The following is a 26,733-nucleotide window of genomic DNA, read 5'->3' as shown; positions in this document are numbered from 1 at the left end:
TTCAGAATTGATTAGATGCCCAAGGTATTTTAAATGTTCTTTTAGGAACTCACATTTCTTAGGTTTTAACTTAAGGTCGTATTCTCTCAAACGCTGGAAAACCTTTCGCAACCTCAAGAGATGTAAATCAAGGTTGGGCGAAGCAATAATTATATGTTCAAGGTAAGGGAAAACCGATTCTTCTCCGAGTCCATGAAGCACTAATGATAAGGCTTTTAAAAGCGACGTAAAACTATTCTTTAACCCATGTGGCATTCGAGAGAATTCATACAAAGATTCACCAGTAGTGAAGGCGGTTTTGTGACGATCAGCTTGGTGCACTTCGATTTGGTGGAATGCACTTCGTAAATCGAGAGAAGTAAAATAACGCGCTTGCCTGAGATGTTGGAGTACCTCGTTAACATTAGGGAGAGAATAATTTTCAGAAAGAATTTTTGAATTTAATTTTCGAAAGTCCACACACATTTTATAACTCGAATCAGGCTTTTTGACTAGAACTATAGGCGCTGCGTATGGGGAATGGCTTGGTTGTATGATGTTGGACTCCAATAGTTCATTTACCTGCCTTTGAACTTCATTTTTTAGCAAATATGGAACTCTATAGGCTGTCTGCTTCACCGGTGTATCATCAGTCAATCTAATCCTATGTTTTAGCACCTTCGAATTTCCTAGCTGAGCTGGGGACTTGGCGAAGATATCTCTATATTCGTATAACAAATCAGACAGTTTATGCCTTTGATCATCTGTCAAGTGATCGAGGTCAAAGTCTTGCAAAGTCACGGGAGATGTAGCTTTCTCATTAGCTTTCTTACCTGTAAAAACAACTGTATTATCCCTAACACCCTCAAGACTAGCAATATTCATCCCTTTGGGAAGGTGGAGCGGCTCGTCTGTCAGATTGGCAACAAGAACTGCCACTTTGCCATCTGGACCTACTCTGTCTATTGAGCATTTAACTGCCAGGTCGTCACGACCTAAGTTAGAGTTAGGTTCTGTCAAAACCAACTGTTCGGCAAAAACAGCAAGTTGGTTACAAACAGCTGTTACTACTTTTTCTGATGAGGCGGGGATCAAATGTTTACCTGTTAATTTAGCTACCGACGGTTTTAAATTCAAATACTGGTCTCTTACGCCTTTCTCCTCGCTACCCTCTTCCCTTAAGCAAATGTTCAATGGGGCAGAGTGTATAATTCCGTTACCTAGATCTATGGTAAATGAAAAACGTCTTAAGACATTAAGTCCTAATATTAAATCATAACGACCCTTAAAATTCCCTGAAGCTACTAAAACACTTTCTTGGAAAGTAGCATCACCTAACTTAAAATTCGCTGTAACCTCAGTATAAATTGGAACAATATAGCCAGAAACTCCGGTTATAGTTAGGTCTGGTGTTCTCGAATTTAATGACTTATCATGCTTAATTTTATTATATAAATTTGTATTCATAAGCGTTATGCTAGCTCCTGTGTCCACTAGAAATTTAGCCGGAACACCTTGAATAAACCCACTAATCAATGGCAATTTGGAATCATCATCTAATATATATACCCCTTGTTGTACGTTTTTACTACGGGCATACGATTTAGCGACTCCGTTTACATTTTTTTTCAATGAGGTGGTTCTATAACATGAAAAACTCTTTCTGTTTGGTGCAGGAATTGATCTTTGTCACATATATCTCTCCCTATCTGTTTTGTAATTAACTTGATTCATTTGCCTTCCCAAAACAGCTTTAGGTTGAGTTTGTTCTAAAATACGCCCACTTTTATTTATTTCTCTTCTTTCCCTATTATACGAGTTCATATTACCCTTATTTCGATTACTATAATACGTTCTATTTGCTATTTTGTCTCTATTCCTGTTAAAATTGTAACCCTGACTGTTAGCATGGGGTGTCCCATTTTTTGGTAAGGTAGTGTACTCGCGCGCGGTATACCTCGCGCACCGAGGAGGAGAACAATCTGGCGTCGGGTAATAGTTGCCCCGACAGCCGCATCGATCAGAACAGCGGCCCCTGCCTGCTGTAGTGTTAGCTTGGTTACGGTATGCTTGCTTCCCGGCATAACTCGGTTCTCCGTAGCGCCTGTGATAATGAGTATCGCTAGCGTCTCTTGGCAACGCCCTGTTCGACTGTAAGTGCCTTACCGGGAACGCTTCGCGGTCGCACGAAGGGGAAGATGCATAAGCTCCGGTGCTCCATTTTTGACATGAATTATTTTCATTGTTTGTAGAATCTTGCGTTTCTAATTTATTTTGCATAACATTATTTACTGATAGAGTATATAACGATTGTTGTAGGTCTCGTATCTGTTCTTGTAACGGCTTTAAAAATTCTTTAAAATAGCTTACTTGTTGATTGAGCATTTCTCCATCACTATTAGTTTGCCCACAAAGAGTGTTAACGGATCTATGTTTTGAATCCGATATGAGGTCATTTGTTTCCTCACGCTTCGCTATGTTTATCGCTTGTGAGAAAGTTAACGGATTTTGGGAGAGCACCATCCTTCTAATTTTATTTGATACCCCCCTGAGAAATTGAGCCAACATTGCCTGGTCTAAAATTGATAATGCCTCAGGCGACTCACTCTGGGTTTTAAACGCTAGACGTCCCAAATTTCTAACGCGGGCGCTAAAGTTCGCCACATTTTCGGTGGGCCCCTGAACAGCACTTGAGAATTGACTCAAGCATGTCACTATTGGTTCCGTTTTTTCGAACTGGGCTAAGAAAGCATTCTTGAACACGGTATAGTCTTTTTCTCTACGTAATTCTAATGACTGTGCTAAGAATTCTGCTGCAAGAGAGCGAAACTTAGCTTTACAGACTGCCAGAAGTTCAGAATTTCCCCAAAGAGCTAATTCTCCTACACTTTCTAGCATTTCGAAAAAATATTGAACAGATGGGCCTTCATCAGGGCTGCCTGAAAAAACTGGAACAAGACCCAAGTAACCTGCAATATTAGCCAACTGCGGTCTAGCTGCATCGGGAGGAGACTGAGTCTGTTCTGTTACGAATAATGGAGCTGAAGGATCTATTCCGACCTGTGTGGTTTGTGGGGACTGTCCCTCCATTTTAAACTTATTCCTGTGTAAGTGAAATTAGATGACCCTATTAGTTTTCAGATAAAATGTTGGGGTAAGCCTATCTATGTACTGTGGGATCCCGTTTTCCAAAATAGTGTGACCTACCTTTACGTCGCTGAAAACATAATTATATAACGTTAGTAATCAATACTCTTAAACAAAAGTGTTACAACATATAGCAACTATTTATTTTATTGGTTTTCCCTTCTCTCTTAGGTGTAAAAATAGTACTAGTTACTAGTTGCTAACTGTTGTTCAATGTGGGTGTTCCTGAAGAGGACTGTGTTACTTGTGCTGATGTGCTGAAAAACAAACTGCCTCTACCATTCTCTGCAAACACATCCACGGTACAAGTGTCTTCCCTTCTACAGTAGTAATTTTCTTCTATTTCTTCTTCTCTATTTTCGTTCGTTCTACTGCTGTTTCACACTTCAGTCTACAGCAATCCTAGTTACCAATAAGTACTCGTAAAACAGTTTTTCATCCCGAAATGACACATTCAATCCTGGTCACGGCACCAGTGTAACGCCGCCTTTTCTCTCCGTTATAGCGCGGGCATGCTACTGTAACTTTCACCAATATCCATACAACCTTCAAGCATGCTCAACACTAAAATGAACATCCAGAGAGTCGGGTTTTAATGTGCTCGTCTACCAGTTTGTATTAGGACATAAACCTCAACGTGTTCTTCAATCTTATTCGTGGAATAAAATTGGCAACATCGGAGGGCGCTGTGTTCTCCACCCCGATTCTCTATTGACTTAATAGAGCCTCGAGAGTGGCCGCAAATAAAGGTTCTTTCTTAATTCGGATTCCGTGGTCCGTGTGTAACCAGAGAATGTCATGAGGCAAAATTAGCAAACAAACATGGTTTATTAAACAGCAACATTACATAACAACATTACATATAAACATACATTAAACATAATATAACCGTATCTAGTATCCAGATAATTGTTAAGTTAGTTTAAGGGATATTTGGTTGGTACATTAAATCTGTGTATCTTCATGTAGTCAGGCAAACAACGATTCCTTTCCTTTAGATGATAACATAGATATTCTCCTATCTTAGTGTTAAATGAGTAGCAAAGGTAATTGCTGGGTAAATAATAGAACACAATATGGTATCATTGGATAATATTACTTTACTGTTACAATCACATCAAACACATCTTGAAGCTTACTTCAATGAGAAGAAAGGTGGGTATAATATGACATACTATCATATACAATTCTATTGATTAAAATGGGGTGATCTTACCGCAAAGTTCCGAGCCACGTCGGAGTGAGGACCTCACTACCTCTGGTATCATCTTTTCTCGCTTCTACTCGGGGTAATACTGCTCTCTGCCTCTTTTCTCCTTACTGCTCTCGAATCAACTCGACTGCGACCACTGGACCACGGCAACTGGACAACTTTCTGATCAACGAACTGGACCACTCCCTCGACGACGACTCGCCCTCTCCTTTGTTCTCAATCTCTATATATAAGTTTGTCCCCTTTCTGCCGTCCCCTCTGAGATGCAGGTGTTCATCTGGACGGTCAGGCAAAAAGGGTTTTTGCTTGACACTTTTAGGACCTGACTCACCCAGGGACGATATTTATTAAGGGGCTTGCATATTCGTGCAGGGCTGCTTTGGAGAAATTTATGTGACATTCACCTCTCCCTTTTTTAGCCTCCCCACTACCAAACATTCCGCTGATACATGATTCAGTCGGCCTCAGTAGTATGACTCTTACAGGGGCGACTTTTCTCACTTCAGAGTGTCATATCTCACATCCTCTCTTTTGAAAACATGCGTCAGCCCACTGCCTGGGGGAAGATGACCACTCTCCACTAGCTGGCGGCACATGACGGGGGCGATACTGTTTCACTCGCGCGGCGTCACCTGCACACCACAGGGGGCAGCGACGCAGCCTTCTCCGTTGGGGAGGGAGGAAGCTTTTACTTCTACAGGCCGTGGCAGAGAATTAGCGTTATGAAGATTACTTATTAAGATAAGCCCAAGAGGTAAAATAAAGCTATTTTACACAGTCTTGCGAAAAAGGGCTTGAAGAACCATTTACTGCATCGGTTCGACGATGGCGAAATGTTGTAAAGTTCAAGGGAGAGTATTTCGAGAAGGAGTAATCCACAGAAGATACAGATGATCATGCTGACAATTAAGATAAGATCTTGCACCAGTCGCAAAATTAACTTTAGCATTAGTAGATAGAACTTGCTTTCTTGCATAAGATGCAAGAAAGCAAGGTTCTATAGCATCAGCCAAAAATAAATAAATAAATTCCAATTTTACACGAGATTTTTCCCACCATTTATATGCTCTAAAAGTTTGACCAGTTCTTACATGAATTTATTTAAACTATTCCCTTCCACAACGACAGATGGAAGGTTGTTCAAACAATAAATCACCTACTCGATAAAGGCCAATTTCCACGCATCTATTCTACAACCGTCTTTCCTTAATTTTAATTTATGCCTCCCCAGGTTTGTAATCTGAGAAAGTGGGAAAATCACATCAGAATTTAGCCTGCTCAACCTATTTAAGGTCTTATACACCTCAGTCAGATTACCTCACAGGTGACTAATCTACAGACGCTGAAATTTGTACAATTTAAGCCTTTTTGGTAAGGGGACAGCTTTGTTCCCCTTCTTGATGCACTTCTATGTACTGGTTCTAGCAATTCTATATCCTTCCTAAAATGAGGCCTTCAGACCTGTACTGCGTATGGGTCTGAAGGCCTCATTTTAGGAAGAATCTAGAGTTGCTCATTTTAGGAAGAATGGCCTGGACCATTGCCCTCTACAAAAGGATAATCACCTCCTTTTTTCCCTACTAGCAAAATTCCTGTATATCATTGACCTGCTCTAGCAGTCTGTCTGCACTGTTCAGAAAACTTTATAACTGACTGCAAATTACCCCCAGATATTTTTTCATTCTTTACAACTCTGAGTGTAGTAATACATACTTGGTACGTTTCTCTGGGGGTTACTTCTACCCATATGCAGTATTTTGCATTTGTCAAGGTTAGACTTCAGTTGTTACATCTCAGCCCATCTGCCCTACTTTTCTAGATCCTATTCCAGTAGACTACTGTCACTACTGTCATTAACAGATCTACCATTTCTTTTTATCATCTGAAAACTACGACATTAACCCTGATATACCTCCGTCAATATCATTGATAAATAAACGAAACATCACTAGGCCCAACACTGAACACTGGGGGACTCCACTAATCACATGAGTCCCCGAAGAGCAGGGCCATTAATCGCCACTCTCTGTCTATTCCCACTCAACCACCTTTTATCCAGGAGTCATGCTCCAATTTGTACAGTAGCCTTACAAGTGCAAAAGCATCAAAAGCTTTCCTAAAATTCAAATATATAATAAGAAAATTATTTTTTGCATCCAGTTCTTTTGTGACCACATCATAGTTTGCAGTCAAATTCGGCAGGCAACATTCCCCTTAACAAAATTATGCTGCATCTGAATTATAACTACAGTCTTTTCTAGATGATCCTGTAACGCTTCTTTAACCCATGACTCCATTATTTTCCCCGGAAACAGAAGTTAAACTAACAGTTCTGTAATTACTGGTGTCACCCTTCGACTTCTCTTTGTGAATTTGGGATACATTTGAACATATTCACCCCCCCCTCCCCCGAGTCCAAGGATTCTCTCATAAGTATCCATAACTGTTAACTTAATGCCACTGCTGCTTACTTTAATATACCTTGGTCAGTTTCCATTCATCCAGGTGCCTTTCCTATGTTTAACTTCATCAATTTTCCTCCATTTTGCTCTCAATTATTACAAAATCTTTAGTTCCCTGTTAGAGTTTAATAAGCTTCTGGCCTCCACTTCACTACAGAATTCCTCATGTGTGAATGTAGATGCAACTACTCATTCAGTTTGTCAACTACTTGGGCAGAATCATTGAGTCGAACTATCGATATCAAGTGGATCACCTGATTCATCCCCTTCATTATAGAAAAGCGTTTCCCAAACTTTTTTTTCATTAAGGAACACTTTTTATCTCACACTATATTTACGAAACACAACTTTAGCGGGAGTCAAAGAACTGTTTGCTAATTTATTGCATATGACGCAAATGCACCAGGAGCATCTTTATTTCCAACACATGGAAAGCCGAAATTCAAATAACTGTCATCATACTTTTGTAAACATGCTCCCATTTTTACACCCCTTGACTTGCTTTGAGAAGCAGTTTCAACTCCAAGCCACCCTATTATTTTCTGCCGCCCGTATATTTAGAAGAGTTGTAATCACCCTGTAGGAAAAGCTATTTTTGGTCTGCTCTTGCTGACTTGTCTTACCTCAGCAATAGGGAAGCAATAATCTAGATGCTTTCTCCCTGCCATTACTTCGGTCAGTTCACAGCATGGGGACGACACTCGATAGGGTAAAACAAACGTCACATAAGTAAAGCTGGAGAAATCGTCTAGGATTCTCGACGATGGAATCAGAGAGACGCTAATTAAGGAACATATCTTGTGGTGAAATCGGAGCGTTATAATTGTGGGATGACTTTTATTTTATTATTGATGACAATGAATAGACTTGTGAACTAATGATTACCACTGGACAGCCTACAAGATGCCACCACATGAAGTATTAAAGTTCCTCTTTCACCTCCTTAAAATTACATATTACAGGCTTCGATGACAATCGACCCAGGAATTTTCTTCCCCCCTACCAAATTAGTCTTTTGGCCAATACGATTTTCCTATCGTTAAGAGGGGGAATTTTATATACCGAGGGAGACAAAGGAACAGAGAGAAAAAGGGATGATTTTTGGCTCTTAGAGGAGAGATCGTACGGGAGATTTAGAGAGATCTTGGGAGGTCCCGTTGCTATCGTAGTCTTGGCAGTTGAGAATCCAGAAATCCAGGAGTCATGCGAAAACACGTAAAACTAGAGAGAGAAGGAAGAAACATCTACGGATTCTTTCGTGAAGGACGGCAGTTCAGAAGAGCAATCACTAAAGAAACTCAGGAGTTTATTCTGGTAAGTTCACCCATATTTGTTATGGTAAACTGAATACAAGTAATCTACATTAAGACCTATCCCTCGCTTTTTAATGTGAACATTTACTTACATCTCTCCTAACCAACGTTAACTGTGATGGGTTAACTATCTTGCTGTATTTAGATCCAAGAATGTATCATTAGAGTTATTCATTAGTATATGTCTTGTTTTCAGCCATTGTGAACTCACACGGCAGATTAACATAATTACTCAAATACTCCCACGGCTTAATCCCTGTCGATTTCTTTGAGAGCCAGTTATAAGTGTCAACTAAAGACTACATGAAGTACATGAACCTAATTTTTACACATGTACCAGAAAACACAGTAACTGGTAATAAATTAGTGAGTTATCCTATCATTATCTTGTAATAGAGTGACCAACGATAAGTACCCTTATAGAGATATATACAATAAACCATGTTTTATTTGCTTAACTTTTCCTCTTGACCATTCTCTCTTTACACACTGTTCTCAGCACTAAATAAATTAGTTAAAGAACCATTGTTTTGCGGCCACTCTAGAACCCTGCCATCTATAAAGGGGGGGGGGGGGACAGAGTGGAGAGCACAACGCACCTTGATGCTGCAGTTTACTCTTTACTTCACGGAGTAAATCTTAAGAGCACAAGACTTTGTCCTAAAGAAACCACTAGATGATCATATTAATCCCAGCCTTTCTGAATTCCTATTTTAGTGTTTGAACTTGCCTGGAAGTCTCGTTGTCCATGTTAAACATTGTCCAGCAAGCGCACTACACTATAACGGAAAGAAACTGCGGAACACTTTCGTTTCGGACTTTTATTAGTTTGTTCCTGTTTTTTCACTTCGGATTTCTGTGGAACAAAAGGCTGCGATTGTTTGAAGCAATATTATCACACTTCACTTTGAAGTGTGATAATATTGTTTCGTTTTCATCATCATCATCATCAGCCATTTTCAATCCACTGCAGGATGAAGGCCTCTCCAGCAACTTTCCAGTTCCTTCTGTTTTGAGCACTGGCCATCCATTTACTACTCAAAAACTCATGAATTTCATCTATCCATCTCCGCCTTTGTCTTCCAGGTTTTCTTCTAGCTCCTCTTGGGTACCATTCTGTTATTTTCTTAGTCCATCTGTCATCATGTCTTCGAGCTATGTGTCCTGCCCAAGACCATTTTAGTTCTTTAGTTTTGATAAGAATGTCCTTTACTTGAGTTTGCTGCCTAATCCATGTGTTTCTCTTCTTATCTAACAGTCTGATTCCCAATATAATTCGTTCTATTCTTCGCTGTGTAGTTCTTAGCTTCTCTTCCATTCTTTTGGTGAGTGCCCAAGTTTCACTTCCATAAGTCATGGTGGGGAGTATACATTGATTCATTATTTTACGTTTCAGACAAACTGGGATATTGCTCTTCAGTATGTGACTATATTTCCTGAATGCTATCCATCCAAAATTTATTCTTCTCTTGACTTCCAGCCATTTATCATTATTACAGCTAATAACTTGTCCCAGATAAGTATATGACTCCACCTTTTCAATTACTGCTCCTTCAATCATTATTTCGCTTTCCGTGGCATACTTGTTCATCATTACTTTTGTTTTAGCCATATTCATCTTTAGTCCAAAATCCTTACTAACTGTGCATAACTGATTAAGATTTTCCTCTAATTCTTTGGGATCGTGGCTTATGACTACAATGTCATCTGCAAATCGTAAATGGTTTAGGTACTCTCCGTTCACATTGACTCCTTTCTGCGACCAGTCTAATCTTCTGAAAGCTTCCTCAAGGGCAGCAGTAAACAGCTTCGGAGATATTGGGTCTCCTTGTCGAACTCCTTTCTCGATTTTAAATTTGCTACTGTCTTTGTCTAGTCTAATAAAGGAGATAGCACTCTCATATATTTTCTTCAAAATCATAATATATGGAGTATCTATGCCTTGTCTTTCCAGTGCCCGAAACATTGCCTTATGCTGTATGGAGTCAAATGCCTTTTCATAATCCACAAATGCCAGGCATAATGGTGTTTTATATTCATTTGCTTTTTCCATTAGCTGTGATATTACGTGAAGGTGATCCATAGTTAAGAATCCTGTCCTAAAGCCAGCTTGCTCTTTCGGTTGATTCTCATCAAGTATTCTTTCTAATCTGTTAGTAATGACCCTTGTGAACAACTTGTAGATATGGGATAACAAGCTAATTGGTCTATAATTTCCAATTTCTGATTTATCTCCTTTCTTATGCAGCAAAACTATGATTGCATTATTCCACTGCTTAGGCATCACACCTTTTCTAATGCACTTTGTGAGGAGCCTTGCCAGTTTTTGTGTTATGTCTCTTCCTCCCAATTTTAACAACTCTACAGTAACTTCATCTTCCCCCGGGGCTTTCCGATTCTTCATTTTCTTCAATGCATGTTCTACCTCATCAGGAAGAATATCGGGTATGTCGTATGTGTTGCTACTTTGCAATCCATCTTCCCCACTGCTGGTATCATTCCCTCGCTCCTTGTATAATTCTCTAATGTAGTCTTCTGCTATTTGAATTATGCCTTCTCTGCTGTTTATAAGTACACTATCGCTATTCTTCAGTTTCAGTATCATTTGTCTTTCTGTATTACTGCTCATGGCTGCTGATTTAAATCCTTCGTTTTCCCTTAATGCTTGTTCTACTTTTCTTGTGTTAAATCTTCTTATGTCCTCTCTGAGTCTCTTTCTAATGGCTTTGCATAACTCAGTATACTCAATTTTCTCCCTGTCAGTGTTTTTCTTGCTCTTCATTTGTCGTCTTTGGTTCATCATGACAAGTGTTTCTTGACTAATTTTTTCTTCTTTGGATTTCTGTTTCCCTATAGGTTTCTTGGGCTTTATCACTTTCAAAAAGTTGTAATATTCCTCGTCGATATCTTGGTCCTCAGCAGTCTGCAGAAGCTCATACGTGTTCTTAAGTTTCAGTACATACTGCTTTTTCTCCTCTTCTGTTATCTCAAAGACCTTTGTATTATTTACTCGAGTCAGTTTTTTCCTTTCCTTTCCTACATCTATATCAAGTGTACATCTTACCATTCTGTGATCACTTCCAACATTTACCTTATTCAGGACGGTAACATCAGTCACAATATATCTTCTGTTAGTGAGGATGAAGTCGATTTCATTAGTTGTTAATCCATTTGGACTCTTCCATGTCCACTTTCTGTTCACCCTTTTCTTGAAAAAAGTGTTCATTACTGACATTCCTTGAGATTCTGCAAATTCCACAAGTCTTTCACCTCTTTTATTTCTTTCACCAATTCCAAAATTTCCTATAGTTCCTCTTTCTGCACTGTTTTGCCTTTTTCCAACCTTAGCATTGAAGTCCCCCATAATAATAGTGTAGTGGGTTTTCTGCTCATCTAGAAGACTCTCAATTTCAGTGTACATTTCTTCGACCTCTTCATCATCATGGCTCGATGTTGGTGCATAAATCATTATAATCTTTAGCTTGTACCTCTTAGAAATCTTGAGTATTAGTCTTGACACCTTTGGTGATGTACTTTTGAATTCCAAAATGTTGTTTTTAAAATCTTTATGGACCAGAAACCCAACTCCACCTTCACTCCTTTCACTGTTTCCATTGGTGTACAGCAGATTTCCACTTGATAAACTTATAAGTGATTCATTTCTTCTTCTTGTTTCAGCCAAACCAATGATATTCCAATTCATATTTTCTAATTCCTTTTCCAGCTCTAATATCCTGTCTTCACCGATGAGTGATCGTACGTTATAACAGGCCAAGTTCAATTTCCGTGCATGGCAGCCTGGTCGTACCCAGAGATTCTTAGCACCCTCTGCTTCCACTCTGATCCTCTCGCTGCCGTAAGAGGGAGAGTGAAAGCTGCTGGGGACTGAGGGCCATTTGTATTGTTGTGCTCTCATTGCTGGAGGGTTTGGTCTTTTCCTCTTCACGCTGACCAGGCGTCTTGAAGAGAACCACCCTACACGTTCGTTGCCACCTAAGTGACGTAACAGGGCTTACCATCGAGAAGGTGTGCATGAGTGGATTTTAGGGAGGCAGGCCAACCGGACTTCTCCTAAATCTTCTGTATTAGAGAGATATTGGATCCGTCAGTGTTTTAGGCTGAGTGTCTGATAACACACAGGATTTCGTTTCGTTTTCATTGACCACAAATACCAGAATTACTTGCTTCTCGTTTTAAAGTTCCATTTTTTAACCATAAATCATGGTCATTTATTTTTATAATATTTCGAAGTATTGAAAATTATACAAGGAAGTGAATTTAGTTATGATATCGGTTTGCTTCTGCCTCTCCTGAAGTCAACCCGTGTACTCCAGGCTAAATCGCATACGAATGGCATATTAGATCACTACAATGCTACTTTTTTGTACATGTCATTAACTCTACGAATACATCCTATCTAAACCCCCCCCCCCCCACCAAATAAAGTGTTCCGCGGTCGGTCTATTTGATTATTAATCTTTGCCAGTATATTAATAACCGAACGAAAAAAAATAATGTTAAAAATTATAATGATAAAAAAGTGGTGTATGCTACAAATTACGTAAAGGCTATTGCCACACGTAAGCATGAAACACGGAAGGGTTTGTTCACAGTGCAGGTAATGATAATCCTTGGGATCTTATTTGTAACATAGCTCGTAATAAGATTCACTCTTTAGATATATACGGGACTGTGAAAGAAGATTTCTTGGAGACTACTGATTGGATGAATTGTTCCACAGGTTTCCTCCGTTATGGCGTGCTTGCTAGATAACCTTCTTCACAAGACGATCCAGGCAATCATCTCTTACTATCATTCAACGTTCAATGTGTGCTATGAAGTTCTGCGGCAAGTTCAATCACTAATATTAATGTTCAGAAGACGCCTGTGTTTTCTTAAAACACAGGCATCTTCTGTGTTTGTCCTAAATTTAACGCCTGTGTTTTAAGAAACACAGGCGTTAAATTTAGGACAAAATCTCGTGTTCTCAAGATCTATTCTGAGACGTATATAAATGTTTCGTGCCTGAAACATTGCCTTATGCTGTATGGAGTCAAATGCCTTTTCATAATACACAAATGCCAGGCATAATGGTGTTTTATATTCATTTGTTTTTTCCATTAGCTGTGATATTACGTGAACGTGATCCATAGTTAAGAATCCTGTCCTAAAGCCAGCTTGCTCTTTTGGTTGATTCTCATCAAGTATTCTTTCTAATCTGTTAGTGATGATCCTTGTGAACAACTTGTAGATATGGGATAACAAGCTAATTGTTCTATAATTTCCAATTTCTGATTTATCTCATTTCTTATGCAGCAAAACATGATTGCATTATTCCACTGCTTAGGCGTCACACCTTTTCGAATGCACTTTGTGAAGAGCCTTGCCAGTTTTTGTGTTATGTCTCTTCCTCCCAATTTTAACAACTCTACAGTAACTTCATCTTCCCCCGGGGCTTTCTGATTCTTCGTTTTCTTCAATGCATGTTCTACCTCATCAGGAAGAATACTGGGTATGTCGTATGTGTTGCTACTTTGCAATCCATCTTCCTCACTGGTGGCATCATTCCGTCGCTCCTTGTATAATTCTCTATAGTAGTCTTCTGCTATTCGAATTATGCCCTGTCTGCTGCTTATAAGTACACCATTGTTGTTCTTCAGTTTCAGTGTCATTTGTCTTTCTGTATTACTGCTCATGGCTGCTGATTTAAATCCTTTGTTTTCCCTTAATGCTTGTTCTACTTTTCTTGTGTTAAATCTTCTTATCTCCTCTCTGATGGCTATGCATAACTCAGTATACTCAATTTTCTCCCTGTCAGTGTTTTTCTTGCTCTTCATTTGTCGTCTTCGGTTCATCAAGACAAGTGTTTCTTGACTAATTTTTTCTTCTTTGGATTTCTTTTTCCCTATAGGTTTCTTGGGCTTCATCACTTTCAGAAAGTTGTAATATTCCTCGTCGATATCTTGATCCTGAGCAGTCTGCAGAAGCTCAAACTTGTTCTTAAGTTCCAGTACATACTGCTTTTTCTCCTCTTCTGTTATCTCAAAGGTATTTTTATATTATTTACTCGAGTCAGTTTTTTCCTTTCCTTTCCTACATCTATATCAATTGTACATCTTACCATTCTGTGATCATTTCCAACATTTTCCTTATTCAGGACGGTAACATCATTCACAATATATCTTCTTTTAGTGAGGATGAAGTCGATTTCATTAGTTGTTAATCCATTTGGATTCTTCCATGTCCACTTTCTGTTCACCCTTTTCTTGAAAAAAGTGTTCATTACTGACAGTCCTTGAGATTCTGCAAATTCCACAAGTCTTTCACCTCTTTCATTTCTTTCACCAATTCCAAAATTTCCTATAGTTCTCCTTTCTGTGCTGTTTTGTCTTTTTCCAACCTTAGCATTGAAGTCCCCCATAATAATAGTGTAGTTGGTTTTCTGCTCATCTAGAAGACTCTCAATTTCGGTGTACATTTCTTCAACCTCTTCATCATCATGGCTCGATGTTGGTGCATAAATCATTATAACCTTTAGCTTGTATCTCTTTGAAATCTTGAGTATTAATCTTGACACCCTTGGCGATGTGCTTTTGAATTCCAAAATGTTGTTTTTAAAATCTTTATGGACCAGAAACCCAACTCCACCTTCACTCCTTTCACTGTTTCCATTGGTGTACAACAGATTTCTACTCATTTCTTCTTCTTGTTTCAGCCAAACCGATGATATTCCAATTCACATTTTTCTAATTCCTTTTCCAGCTCTAATATCGTGTCTTCACCGATGAGTGATCTTACGTTATATTATTATTATTATTATTTTAGTGTTACTAGTAATTAAATACATTAACCCGTATTTGTGTCTGTAAATTGCGTATGTTCTATGGTTGATTTGCCTGTTTTGCTGGACGAAAAAACCCCAGTTACTGGGGAGAAAAACCTTGCTATCTACTCCTGAGACCAACTAACTCAGCCAGGGAGTGAAAAAAGATCTTACGTCATAACAGGCCAAGTTCAGTTTCCGTGCATGGCAGCCTGATCGTACCCAGAGATTCTTATCACCCTCTGCTTCCACTGTGATCCTCTCGCTGCCGTAAGAGGTGGAGTGAAAGCTGCTGGGGACTGAGGGCCATTTGTTTTGTCGTGCTGTCATATGCTGGAGTGTTTGGTCTTTTCCTCTTCACGCTGACCATGCGTCTTGAAGAGAACCACTGTACACGTTCGTTGCCACCTAAGTGACGTAACAGGGCTTACCATCGAGAAGGTGTGCATGAGTGGATTTTAGGGAGGCAGGCCAACCGGACTTCTCCTAAATCTTCTGTAATAGAGAGATATTGGATCCATCAGTGTTTTAGGCTGAGTGTCTGATAACACACAGGATACCTGTTCCCCTCTAAGCCCCAACGGTGGGACAGCATTTCAATTACGCTTCCTTTAGCGCGGCGCAAGGGGTGCATGCTAGAGCAGACGAAAATAGCCTTCTGTAGGAAAGGGTCGTTATTCTCAAAATAAAGTAGTGGCAAAAATACAGGGTGGCTTGGAGAGGAGACTGCTTCTTAAGGCAAGCCAAGAGGTAAAAATGAAAGCATTTTTACAGAATACAGTTAATGTTATTCTTGACAGACTATTCCCGGTGGATGATCTAACTACTGATTCTGTTGTACATTCAAATATTCGAGTTGCAAATTCGCTTTATACCACCGGTACCCAGACAGAAGAATTTACCATTGACAATTACAATTTTAAGGGGTGATACACTTTCTTTGAACACCAGTGTATATATGTATGATTTTTTAAAATTTATTTATTATTTTTTATTTATTTATTTATTATTTTTTATTTATTTGTTTTTATTTATTTGTTATTTTTTATTTTTTATTTATTCATTATTTTTTTTAACACCATGGGAACTTTTTTTCCCCTCCTCTGGAGTGGGGCCCCCAGAGGAATCTGGCCCAACATTAGGTAGGTCAGAGTCTCGAATTGAGACATTGCGAGCTCCACTGGGACTGGCCCACCCTCCTCTGGTGTGGACAAGACAACCCAGAATCATCTTTCCAGGTGACTGATGCTTCTGGGTAGCCAAGCGGCCAGACACAACAACAGAATACACACATAATACATGCAAACATACACTACTCATTTCTGGCTCTTCTACGGTGGTACTATTCTTCACAGAGATCCGAAGCCGAGATGAACTGACGTTCCAAGTGCCGCCCATTACATGTCCACATGTATGCTACAAATATGCAAAAGTTCCTCGCATCATCGACGGGATTCGAACCCCTGGCCCTTTCCACCTGGTGTGAGGACGACAGCGATGATACCATTGTGCTTTCCGTGCAGACATCCTTTTTGAACAATATATTACCCGTTTTCCTGACAATATAGTCACTGTCAATAACTATCTCCCGTGGGTCTCGTGCATTCTGGAGACTGCTGCGTTGCCTGATGCCAAGGAGTGAGCTCTGGCGTTTAGTTGGGCATCTGAGAGATTGATGGGTCACCCACTTTAATACCTTCCAGGGCATCTACCCGACTCTTCACGAATAATGACTGCTGATAATCAGATCAAGAGTATTACTCCCTCTGGTTGGTCATCGAACGTACTGCTGTAGAAAACAATCATTCAATAAATCCACAAAATCTTGGTAATGTGCGAGTGACCACCATAAGTTCGTTCACTATCTGGGATGTTAAAATCCCCCATTATAAGAGAATCTGATTTCCTGTCCCACTCTATTTCTATTCCATTATACTGAACAAAAAACAAATTATGATAGTAGATCTCCCGTAAATGATTACATCTACCAATATATTTATTTTTTCTGTAAATTGCACGTAAAAACCCCACTTTCTGGGGGAAAAAACCAAAACCTTGCTATCTACTCCTGAGACCGACTAACTCAGCCACAGAGTGAAAAAAGCCCATTAAAGTTCCCCGCGTAATCGACGGGATTCGAACCCAGGCCGTTTCCGCCCGGTTTGGGGGACGGTGACAATTCCACTGTGCTAGCGCGCAGACTCATTATACTATTATATTTAGGCTACCCGAATAATTAAATTCATCTGCCGTGCTGTATCTTATGTCTGTTAATTGCGTGTGTTCTATGGTCGATTTGTTTGTTTGCAGGACGAAAAACCCCATTTTTCTGGAGGAAAAACCTTGCTATCTACGCCTGAGACCGATTAATTCAGCCACGGAGTGAAAAAAAAGCCTATTAAAGTTCCTCGCGTCATCGACGGGATTCGAACCCGGGCTTTTTCCACTTAGTGTGGGTAGAACGATGACGAAATCACTGTGCTACAAACGCAGACAGACTCATTATACTCAACAGAGTCATTACAACACACTCCTGCTCTCAGTTTTGCTTTCATAGTGCTTATGTCACAAAAAACTGTGACATAATCTCCTCGCCAATGTCACCAACTTTTGTCCCTGGTAGACATACCCCGGTTCGGTTCCGCCTATCCATTTTGCACATTATTGTCATCGTATTACGATCACCTGTAATTTTATACATCTACCCGTATTTGTGCCTCTAAATTGCGTCTATTTGTCTAGTCGATTTACTTGTTTTGCTGAACGAAAAAAACCCCAGTTTCTGTGGAAGGGGGAGAACCTTGCTATCTACCCCTGAGACTAACTGAGCCAGGGAGCGAAAAAAGCCCATTAAAGTTCCTCGAATCATCGACGGGATTCAAACCCCCGCCTTTTCCACCTGGTGTGGGGGACGACTGTTCTATAAGCGCAGACATCCTCTTTGCACAATATCTTTCCCGTTTGCCTGACAATAGAGTCACTGTCAATAACTATCACCAGTGAGTCCTGTGCATTCAGTCTTAGAGATTGCTGCTGTGTTGCCTGATGCCCAGGAGTGTACTCTGGAGTTTAGTTGGGCATCTGTGAGATTGATGGGTCCCCCACTTTAATACCTTCCAGGGCATCTATCCGAATCTTCAAACTTTCATAATCCCCATCGGAACGCTGATTTCGCGCATAATTTCTTAACACTCTCTGCTGCTGTCTGCTACTGGCGAAGTTACTGAAGACGATTGTGGGGATGTAGCTAAGCAGATATTGTCGCAGGTCCAGGAATTGACAGAAATAGAGGTGTGTTCGGGCAAAAGTATTTCTAGAACAGCTGTTAAAGGCAGGTCGTTGTCGCTCTCCGGTCCTTTGCACGAGACGCAGCAAAAAGGGTCAAAGAAAAAGAAAGCAAGATCAAAGGGAACAGATGCTGAAGTTAATTCAGACTCGAATGTGCAAAATGAAAGGAACAGAAAGAGGAAGCGAAAAGAGGACAATGTTGTTGAGAAAAGTGTGAAGGCTTTCAACATATACAGGAGTTGCGGAAGTAGTTAAAAGGATTCTTATGGAATGTTAATAGTAAGTACGGCGTATTAGTAAAGTATAGTAAAGTAAAGGCTGCGATAAGAATAGTATAAGATTTGTGGCACCAATTGGAGAAAGAGATATGATGTTCATATGGAAAACATTTTACTAAAGAAAGATTGCAAAGAAAAGATGAAAACCATAGTTCCATGAGCTATGCACCAGTAGTTAAGAAGAATATATAACTGTGGAAAGTGCCCCAAAAGTAATGATAATCAAAGCTGTTCCTAATAAATATTCTACTAGTGAAGAAGTGAAAGCTGATATTTTAAAAGAAGCAAGACCAATGCTTTCTGCTGTAAAAGTAAGAAATATAAGACCCATAAGAGATACAGGTGTCATTGTAGAGGCGGAGACTGACGACGACATTGTTAAGTTGAAGACTTGTTCTAGGATACAAGATATAGTCAGAAATACACCATATCTAGAACTGTATATCCTGAATTAGTACTCTTTGATGTTGAACAGGATATAGAGAAAGAGAAATTGCTTAAGCAGATATGGGAAAAGAATTTTAAGGATTTTTCAATTAGTGAGAAAAAGTTCTTGGATGCCATTGAGGCACTGTCTAAGAATAGGAATAATTCCACTCAAATGAATAATTGGCTGTTACAGTTGTCGCCGAAATTATGGAAAATTGTTAGCGATAAAACAAGACTTTACATAAGATGGATTTCCTATAAGACATTTATAACACTGTGTAACTTCCCAGTTAACAGTGTTATAAATGTCTAATGTTTGTTGTTATTGTTTGTTATTTGGTTTTTAGGAGCATTAGCAACTAAGGCCATATTGCTCCGAGGATATGCGGCGGTCATTCCCTAACCTTTCCGCATCCTCCGTATTTGGTAGTCACGGGCTCGAACCCCGGTCTAATCAAGAAGCGTGTGCTACGCACTGCTGCTCCTGCCCACCTGGCTACGGAGGCGCATGTCTAATGTATGCACATGTTGAGAAGTTCTGTAAGAGGGAGATACTGTGTGGACATTGTTCGAAAGAAGGTCACTCTTTTAAGGATTGCCAAGAGCGTAGTAAGCAACCAGTTTGCTGCAATTGAAAGAAAAAGAAGGTTGAGGCTCCCCATGTTGCCGTCGATAAGGAGTGTCTAGAATACGCTGAGGCTCTGGAGGCTCTAAATTATGGATAGGAGAATTAAAGTCTTTCAGTTAAATGCCTATAAAGCAAAAGCAGTAGCATCACAAATAAATTATGTAATGGAGCAGGATGACATCGCTGGCACAAGGCCAGGCACGTGGTTATCCACAGAGGTATAAAATTATATCGGAAGGAGCAATACCAATGGCTGCCATTATAATTAGAGATAAAGAGTTAGTCGTCACTAATGTTTTTTATCTTTATGAGGGGAAAATATTATTTGTTGTGAGTTAATGGGTGGATTTGGTAGAGCATACTTCGTAACAATTTATAGTCAGCCGTCGGGAAGCATGGAACCTTATGTGGATTATTTGGAAGAAGTTTATAGGACATTGGGCTACTGTGGAGTAGTGTTGGCGATGGATTCTAATGCTGAATCCCCATTGTGGGGCAGCAAACCTCTGATGATAGAGGTATGATGCTTGAAGAGTTGCTCGCTGCTTCTGGAATGGAGGTAATGAACACTGCAGATTATGCTCCTACTTATTCGGCGGTACATGGTCAGTCCCACATAGATGTTACAATTTCAACTCAGGCGATCAGGAATAAGATTAAGAATTGAAGAGTGATTGAGAATTGTAAAACAAGTGACCAAAACAGTATCTCCTTCAATATAGTGTCCAAAGATGAAATTACAGTAATATATGATACTAACAGATATTTAACTGAAAGTGCAGATTGGATAAAGTTTGGAACTGTGTATTTAAATGCTATTAATAGTGTCAACTAGCAAAGTCTGACAGTATGCTAGTGAATTGATTACAATAATTATAAAATATTGTGATAAAAGTATGCAGAAAAAGTGTTTAGTGAACAAGCCAGTTTTCTGGTGGACTGCAGAACTTACAGAGTTAAGAAAAGAAACTTTTAAATTAAGGAGAAAGTTTCAGCGTCAGAGATGGTATGGAAATTTAAATCTGCTATCTGTGTATTAAGAGTTGCATAAAGAAAAGAGGCGTTTGTATTTAAGATTAACATGTGGAAGAAGTTTGTGGAGGAACAAGGTTCCCGAGATTCATGAAACTCCTTTTTTAAAATTATAACTAACAAGCATAGTTTAACAGATATAACTTGCACTATTGGTGCTAGTATTAGCCAGACGCTGACTTGGACTGAGTCTGTGAGTAAAATCTTGAATGATCTCTTTCCAGTTGGATTAGATCCATATACCGAACAACAGATGCAGATGGTATTGGAGAATGCCCAGTATGAATCAGAAGAGCTGGAGGAAAAATTTATCTTAAAAGAGGTAAAAGAGGTCATGGACCATGCGAAGGAGGGTAAGTCGCCGGGCCTTGACAAAGTGGAAGTTATTGTTATGAAAAAGTTTTTTCAGTTAAAACCTGAATTGTATGTAGAATTGTACAATAAATGTATGAAGAGAGTGGTGCCTTCCCATCGTGCTGGAAAGAAGCTCAAATTAAATTGATTGTTAAAAGTTTAAATCGAATGTTAAATGAAACTGGAGCGTATCGGCCAATTGCTCTGCTCCCAGTCTTAGGAAAGGTATATGAACGGTTATGTGTAAGCCGATTAATGATTATGTATGAAATCAAACAGATGTCCTCAGTAAATCAGTATGGGTTTAAACAAGGCTATTCAACCGAGGATGCGATATATTATTATTATTATTATTATTATTATTATTATTATTAGCCATATGGTACAAGGAAGCCTGAGGCTTATGCTGCACCAGCCAAAAAAAAAAAAAAAAAAAATCCCGAGTTACCCCCTGAGAAAGAAAGAAGAGAGAGAGAGAGAGAGAGACGCAGAAGTACAAAGGAATCACCAAGAAAGAGAAGAATGATGATATCCAGCTCAGGACCCTGGGTTTGCCAAGCCCATACTCACCAGATGTGAGCCCCCGGGGATATATAAGTTGGTTCAGACAGTGGAGCGGAGTAGTTGTCGATATGCTCTAAGGATATTTCTAGATTTTAAAGGAGCATTTGATCGGTTATGGTGGGAAGGTATCCTTGCCAGATTTAGAAGAACTGGGTGTTCAAATAAGTTGTTTAGTGTATATAAGAAATATTTCTCTGATAGAGAAGTGTGCATTATAGCCACAGTTGCTGATGCACCAACAAACCTAACAACTACAACAGATAGAGAAGTAGAGGTTAAAACTAAATATGCTAAGATAACTAATAAAATATATTGTGGATGTCCACTAAGCTCGGTGATTGGCCCCTTCGCATGGAATCTCGTATTTGATGAGTTTTTAAATCTCTCTATGCCTGAAGTAGAAATTATAGCGTATGCTGATGATTTAGCATTGGTTATATAAGGAATTGCTAGATCTCAGATTCAGAAAAAAGTTAAGGAGCCATTAAAAATTTTGGAGGAATGGGCAAAAATACATAAGTTATAAATTTCTAAGGATAAGACTGTTCAGATGTTACTCAGGGGCAAGTTAAGCATGAATCGGGCACCATCTGTGAGGCTTTCGGGCGATGTTGTCCGATATGTTAAGACTACAAAATATTTATGAGTAATGTTGGAAGAACGGCTCTTTTTACGGAGCATGTGAGATTTTTGAAGAATAAAATTAGAACTCTGTACGCCAAGCTCCGGAGGATAGTAAGGGCTGACTAGGGTATCAAAAGGTAGAGCAATAAGTCAAATATATGAATGTTTATTTGTGCCCATAGTCACGTACGCTTCTAGAGCTTGGGTAGATCGATTGGAGAAAGTTGTAATACAAAGATATTTATTGCAGACTCAAAGATTTGCTTTGTTAGCAATAACAAGGGCGAGTCGGACGGTCTCCTCCTATATCTGGAAGGATTCCCTCCAGTTCCTGGTTCTGTTGGCAAGAATGTTGTATTATACAAAGAGAAATGTAAATAAAACAATAATGGGATTAACATCATGTCCTGATAGAGAGAGAGAGACTTTATACAAAATATGATGTTAAGTCAGAAAAGAAACGATTTTTACATTCCATAATGTAGATATAGCAAGAGAAATGGGAACAAACTGAAAAAGGACGATCTTGGTAAAAACATAAAAGCCAAGGGCTGTTATGTTATTATAGATATTATAGATGTCAAGAGAAAAACATTGTTGCAATTTGGATTAAATGCAACGGTTAGCATTAAGGTTGAAACAACTTGGGCTAAGGAACAGTGAGATGTGTGTTTGTGGGGTGCCTGAGTCATCTGAAAATGTCATGTTAGAATGTCACTGCTATCTCGATCTGAGATCTACGTTGGAAAGATCTGTCCACATACTGGAGAAAGAAAGACACTGGGTTTTATTCACCGAAAGACGTCTATTTTCTTATTTCAATGATTATGTAAGTGAAGTATTCAGGAGACGACATGCTATAGATCTCAATAGTGGAAGCCTGGTTTCTAGTGCCAGGGACAGAAACTCGGTTGATTGAGATTGGCAGACATGATCAAAATTAAATTGTCTCTCATCCTAGGCTAAACAGCTGAAATTCATTTACGTTGTTTGATTTGAGTCCATTTGATGTTTATTTTATTAAAAATTAAATGAGTTCTAAAACCTAAGAATTTTAACCTGTTTAGTCCACAGCCATGGATGGGCTTCGGCCCAGGGAATGGCTGAGCTTAATGGTTAATAAAAGAAATATCCCTTTTCACATTATTCTTATTATATTTGGATCACCTGTAATTTTATACATCTACCCGTATTTGTGTCTGTTGTCTGGTCGATCTGCTTGTTTTGCTGAACGAAAAAACTCCAATTTTTGGGGGAAAAAACCAAACCCTTGCTATCTATTCCTGAGACCGACTAACTCAGCCATGCAGTGAAAAAAGCCCATTAAAGTTCCTCGAATCATCGACGGGATTCGAACCCTGGCCTTTTCCACCTGGTGTGGGGACGACGGTGATGATACACTGTGCTACTCGCGCAGACACTTTTTTGCACAATTTATTTCCCGTTTGCCTGACAATAGAGTCACTGTCAATAACTATCTCCCGTGGGTCCTGTGCATTCCGTCTTGGAGACTGCTGCTGTGTTGCCTGATGCCCAAGAGTGAGCTCTGCAGTTTAGTTGGGCATCTGAGAGATTGATGGTCCCCCATTTTAATACCTTCCAGGACATCCACCCAACTCTTCAAAGTCTCATAAACCTCAATCGGAACGCTGATTTTATTATTATTATTATTAATCTTATAAACAAATTCTTTTGATAAAAATAAATTGTATTATTATTATTATTATTATTATTATTATTATTATTATTATTATTATTGTTGCTCTTATATTATTTCTCCCTGATTGGGGGTTCCACTCCGTGACGGGTACTGCTACCAAGTACACAGGGTGGCTGTAATGTCTGGTGTTACTGTCGGTCGAGGAAACCTCCTATCCTACAGGTGTTCAGGATTGCGACTTTCTGGAGTTCCTTGTAGGTGTTCTCAGGGAGACCTATTGCTGCTAGGCTGCCATGTAGAGTCTTTGGTACCATACCGGTTGTTGACACGATGATTGGAATGGTTGATACTTCTTGCATATGCCACATCTCCTTGATTCCATGTCTCAGGTTCGTGTACTTCCTAATTTTTTCCTCATGGGTTTTCTGGATATTACTAGTGTTGGGCACCACTATGTCAATCAGGTAGGTAGGTAGCCTTTTGCATCTTGTCCACAAGGGTTATGAGCGGTCTGTTGTGCGAGATGGTCTTATCCGTTATTATGGCGCAGTTCCAGTACATCTTGTGGGTTTGGGTCTCTAGTACTGCCTGGGGTTCGTGCTTGTAGTATGGTACACTTTCTTTGCTCAACTGGTATTTCCTCGCTAGCTTCTGATGTATTATTCTGGCTACCTGGTCGTGTCTATGAGTGTACTCAGTCAGGGTGATCACCTTGCATCCCTTGATGATGTGTTGGATCGTTTGAGGCCAGGTGGAATCGTCGACATGTGTCATCTGACATTCCGGGCTCCTTTGAGATGTATTTTCTATAGATTACCTGGTCTTGGATGGCCAGCATGAATCCTTCAGTCTCGGGAAAGAGCGTTCCGCTTGTGAGCCATGCATTGGAAGCAATGTTATCGATGTGATCTTGATGGAGGTCATTGTAGTGTATGCATGGAGTGTCTTCTTTGCCCATCTATCTATCTTCGTTTCTTGTACCATTTGGGGAGAAGGGGTTTCCTCGCTTAGGTTGAGTGGGGTATACCACTTATCTATCTTCCTTATGGAAGATAGATAAGTGGCATACTTCGAGAACAACACAGCACCACTCCACCAGGCCTTATGGCCTGGTGGAGTGGTGCTGTGTTGTTCTCGAAGTAATCCTTCAGGTTAACTTTCGCTGTTTTCTGTTGTTCTGTTAGGTCTCTCAGGCCCCTTCCTCCCTCTTTCCGAGGTATTGTTGTTCTCTCCACTGCTGACTCGGGTGGTGTTGGCGACTCTTGGTCATCGTTGTCCTTGTCTTTCGCATGATATCTTCTAGCTCGGTGTTAGTCTAATCTATGACTCCGAATGTGTATGTTATTACTGGATCTGCATAGGTATTTATGGCTTTAACTGTGTTCCCTCCGTTCAATTTTTCTTTCAGCTGGCTTCCTGCGTCTCTGATGATATTTTTCGGTCAGACACTTCATGATTTCCTTGTGTTCTAACTGCTCAGCCTGCATCATCCCTGGGTATTTGTAGGTCTCTCCTTCTGTCATAGCTTCAATCTCTTTACCAGTCAGCAGCTGGTAGTTTCGGCCAACTAATTTATTATTATTATTTCGCACATAATTTCTTAACACTCTCTGCACCTTGCACATAAAAAAGATGTCCTCCTTGGCTAGATCATGTCCTGTTCCAGAATGGTCAAAAATTGCACTTTTTTTTTTTTTTTTTTTAGGTTGTGGTGCTTTGGAGTATCGTCCACTTCGGTTCTCTACCGAGCTACATCACTTTTACTCTTTGCTCGTTGTTTTTCTGCTCTAGTCTGCGGCATGATTTTCGTTTGGATACAGATTAACAATTAATGAAAATTAAATAGATTAATAAATTTAATTAATTAATTGTCAACACCACACTAATCTAATAGATTCCTAAATACAGTGATACGTATTATGCTATCTAGTTTTTCGTTATAACTTACTCCTATAAATTCGTAAAATACATTATCTTATACCGTAATGACTACGATTAAATCAGTTATATCCTAAGCTAAACACAAAGATATAAGCCCAAAAAGTGATTTGAAGTTATAAGTTAATTATAATACGAGAGGGTATTAAAAGGTTTGCACCCTGATCTAGATAAAACATCAGTAGGAAGATGCTGTTTTTAATATAAGTTTTCTACATATTCAATAACTGACATGTGAAATTTTATTCCTTTAGTGATTGCACACCAGAGGTGAAGCCCGGAATCTTGGGATGGATGCTACGGTTGTCAAAGTGGAGTATCGAACATTAATCAAAAGCTTAGGAAATTGACGAAGTAATGAAAGCTGTGTATGGGCAGATTTGTTCATCCGATGACACTGTAATAAAGTGGAAAAGGGAGTTCCAGTGCAGTCGTACAAGTAGCGCTGGCCACAAGCATTTTCAACCTGTTCTATCGAATAGGGCTCCGTGCACAAATATTCTACATAATGATATCATCTGCGACTTTTCCGCATTTCAATCAACGAGCCTACCGCCGTCTAAATGTCTACTTACTCACATTATCTTCACTGCAAGAGCACTTGCGCGAGTCGACTTGGAAACTACTCTGAGCGTATACTTCATTCTCAATGTGTATGTTTCGATTGATGTCGAATATTTAAAATAGTTTCCGTAGAACGAAGAAATTTTTCATATATCGAAAGGATTACGAGAGACTTACAGTATGTATTACCATATTAGAAAGGAATTACTTTCAGTTTGATCAGTATAACTTCATACCATAGCGAATCCTGAAGAGAAAACCAAAGGTGCTGGGACTTATTATTAAATCACTGGCGAGAAAGATGATCTGTAGCGCGGAGTTTTATTCCTACTATCGTGTATGGTAACGTCAGATCCCATTAGGGGGCTGGTGGCCAACAAGCCAGAAGAACAATGGGCACAACGTATTACACAACACATGATCCACACACTTTAAAT

The sequence above is a fragment of the Mastigoproctus giganteus genome, chromosome 8, assembly GCF_048544385.1.
Source record: "Mastigoproctus giganteus isolate SK-2022 chromosome 8, ASM4854438v1, whole genome shotgun sequence".
NCBI classification, from domain to species: Eukaryota; Metazoa; Arthropoda; class Arachnida; order Uropygi; family Thelyphonidae; genus Mastigoproctus; species Mastigoproctus giganteus.
This window is presented reverse-complemented; position numbering follows the sequence as displayed.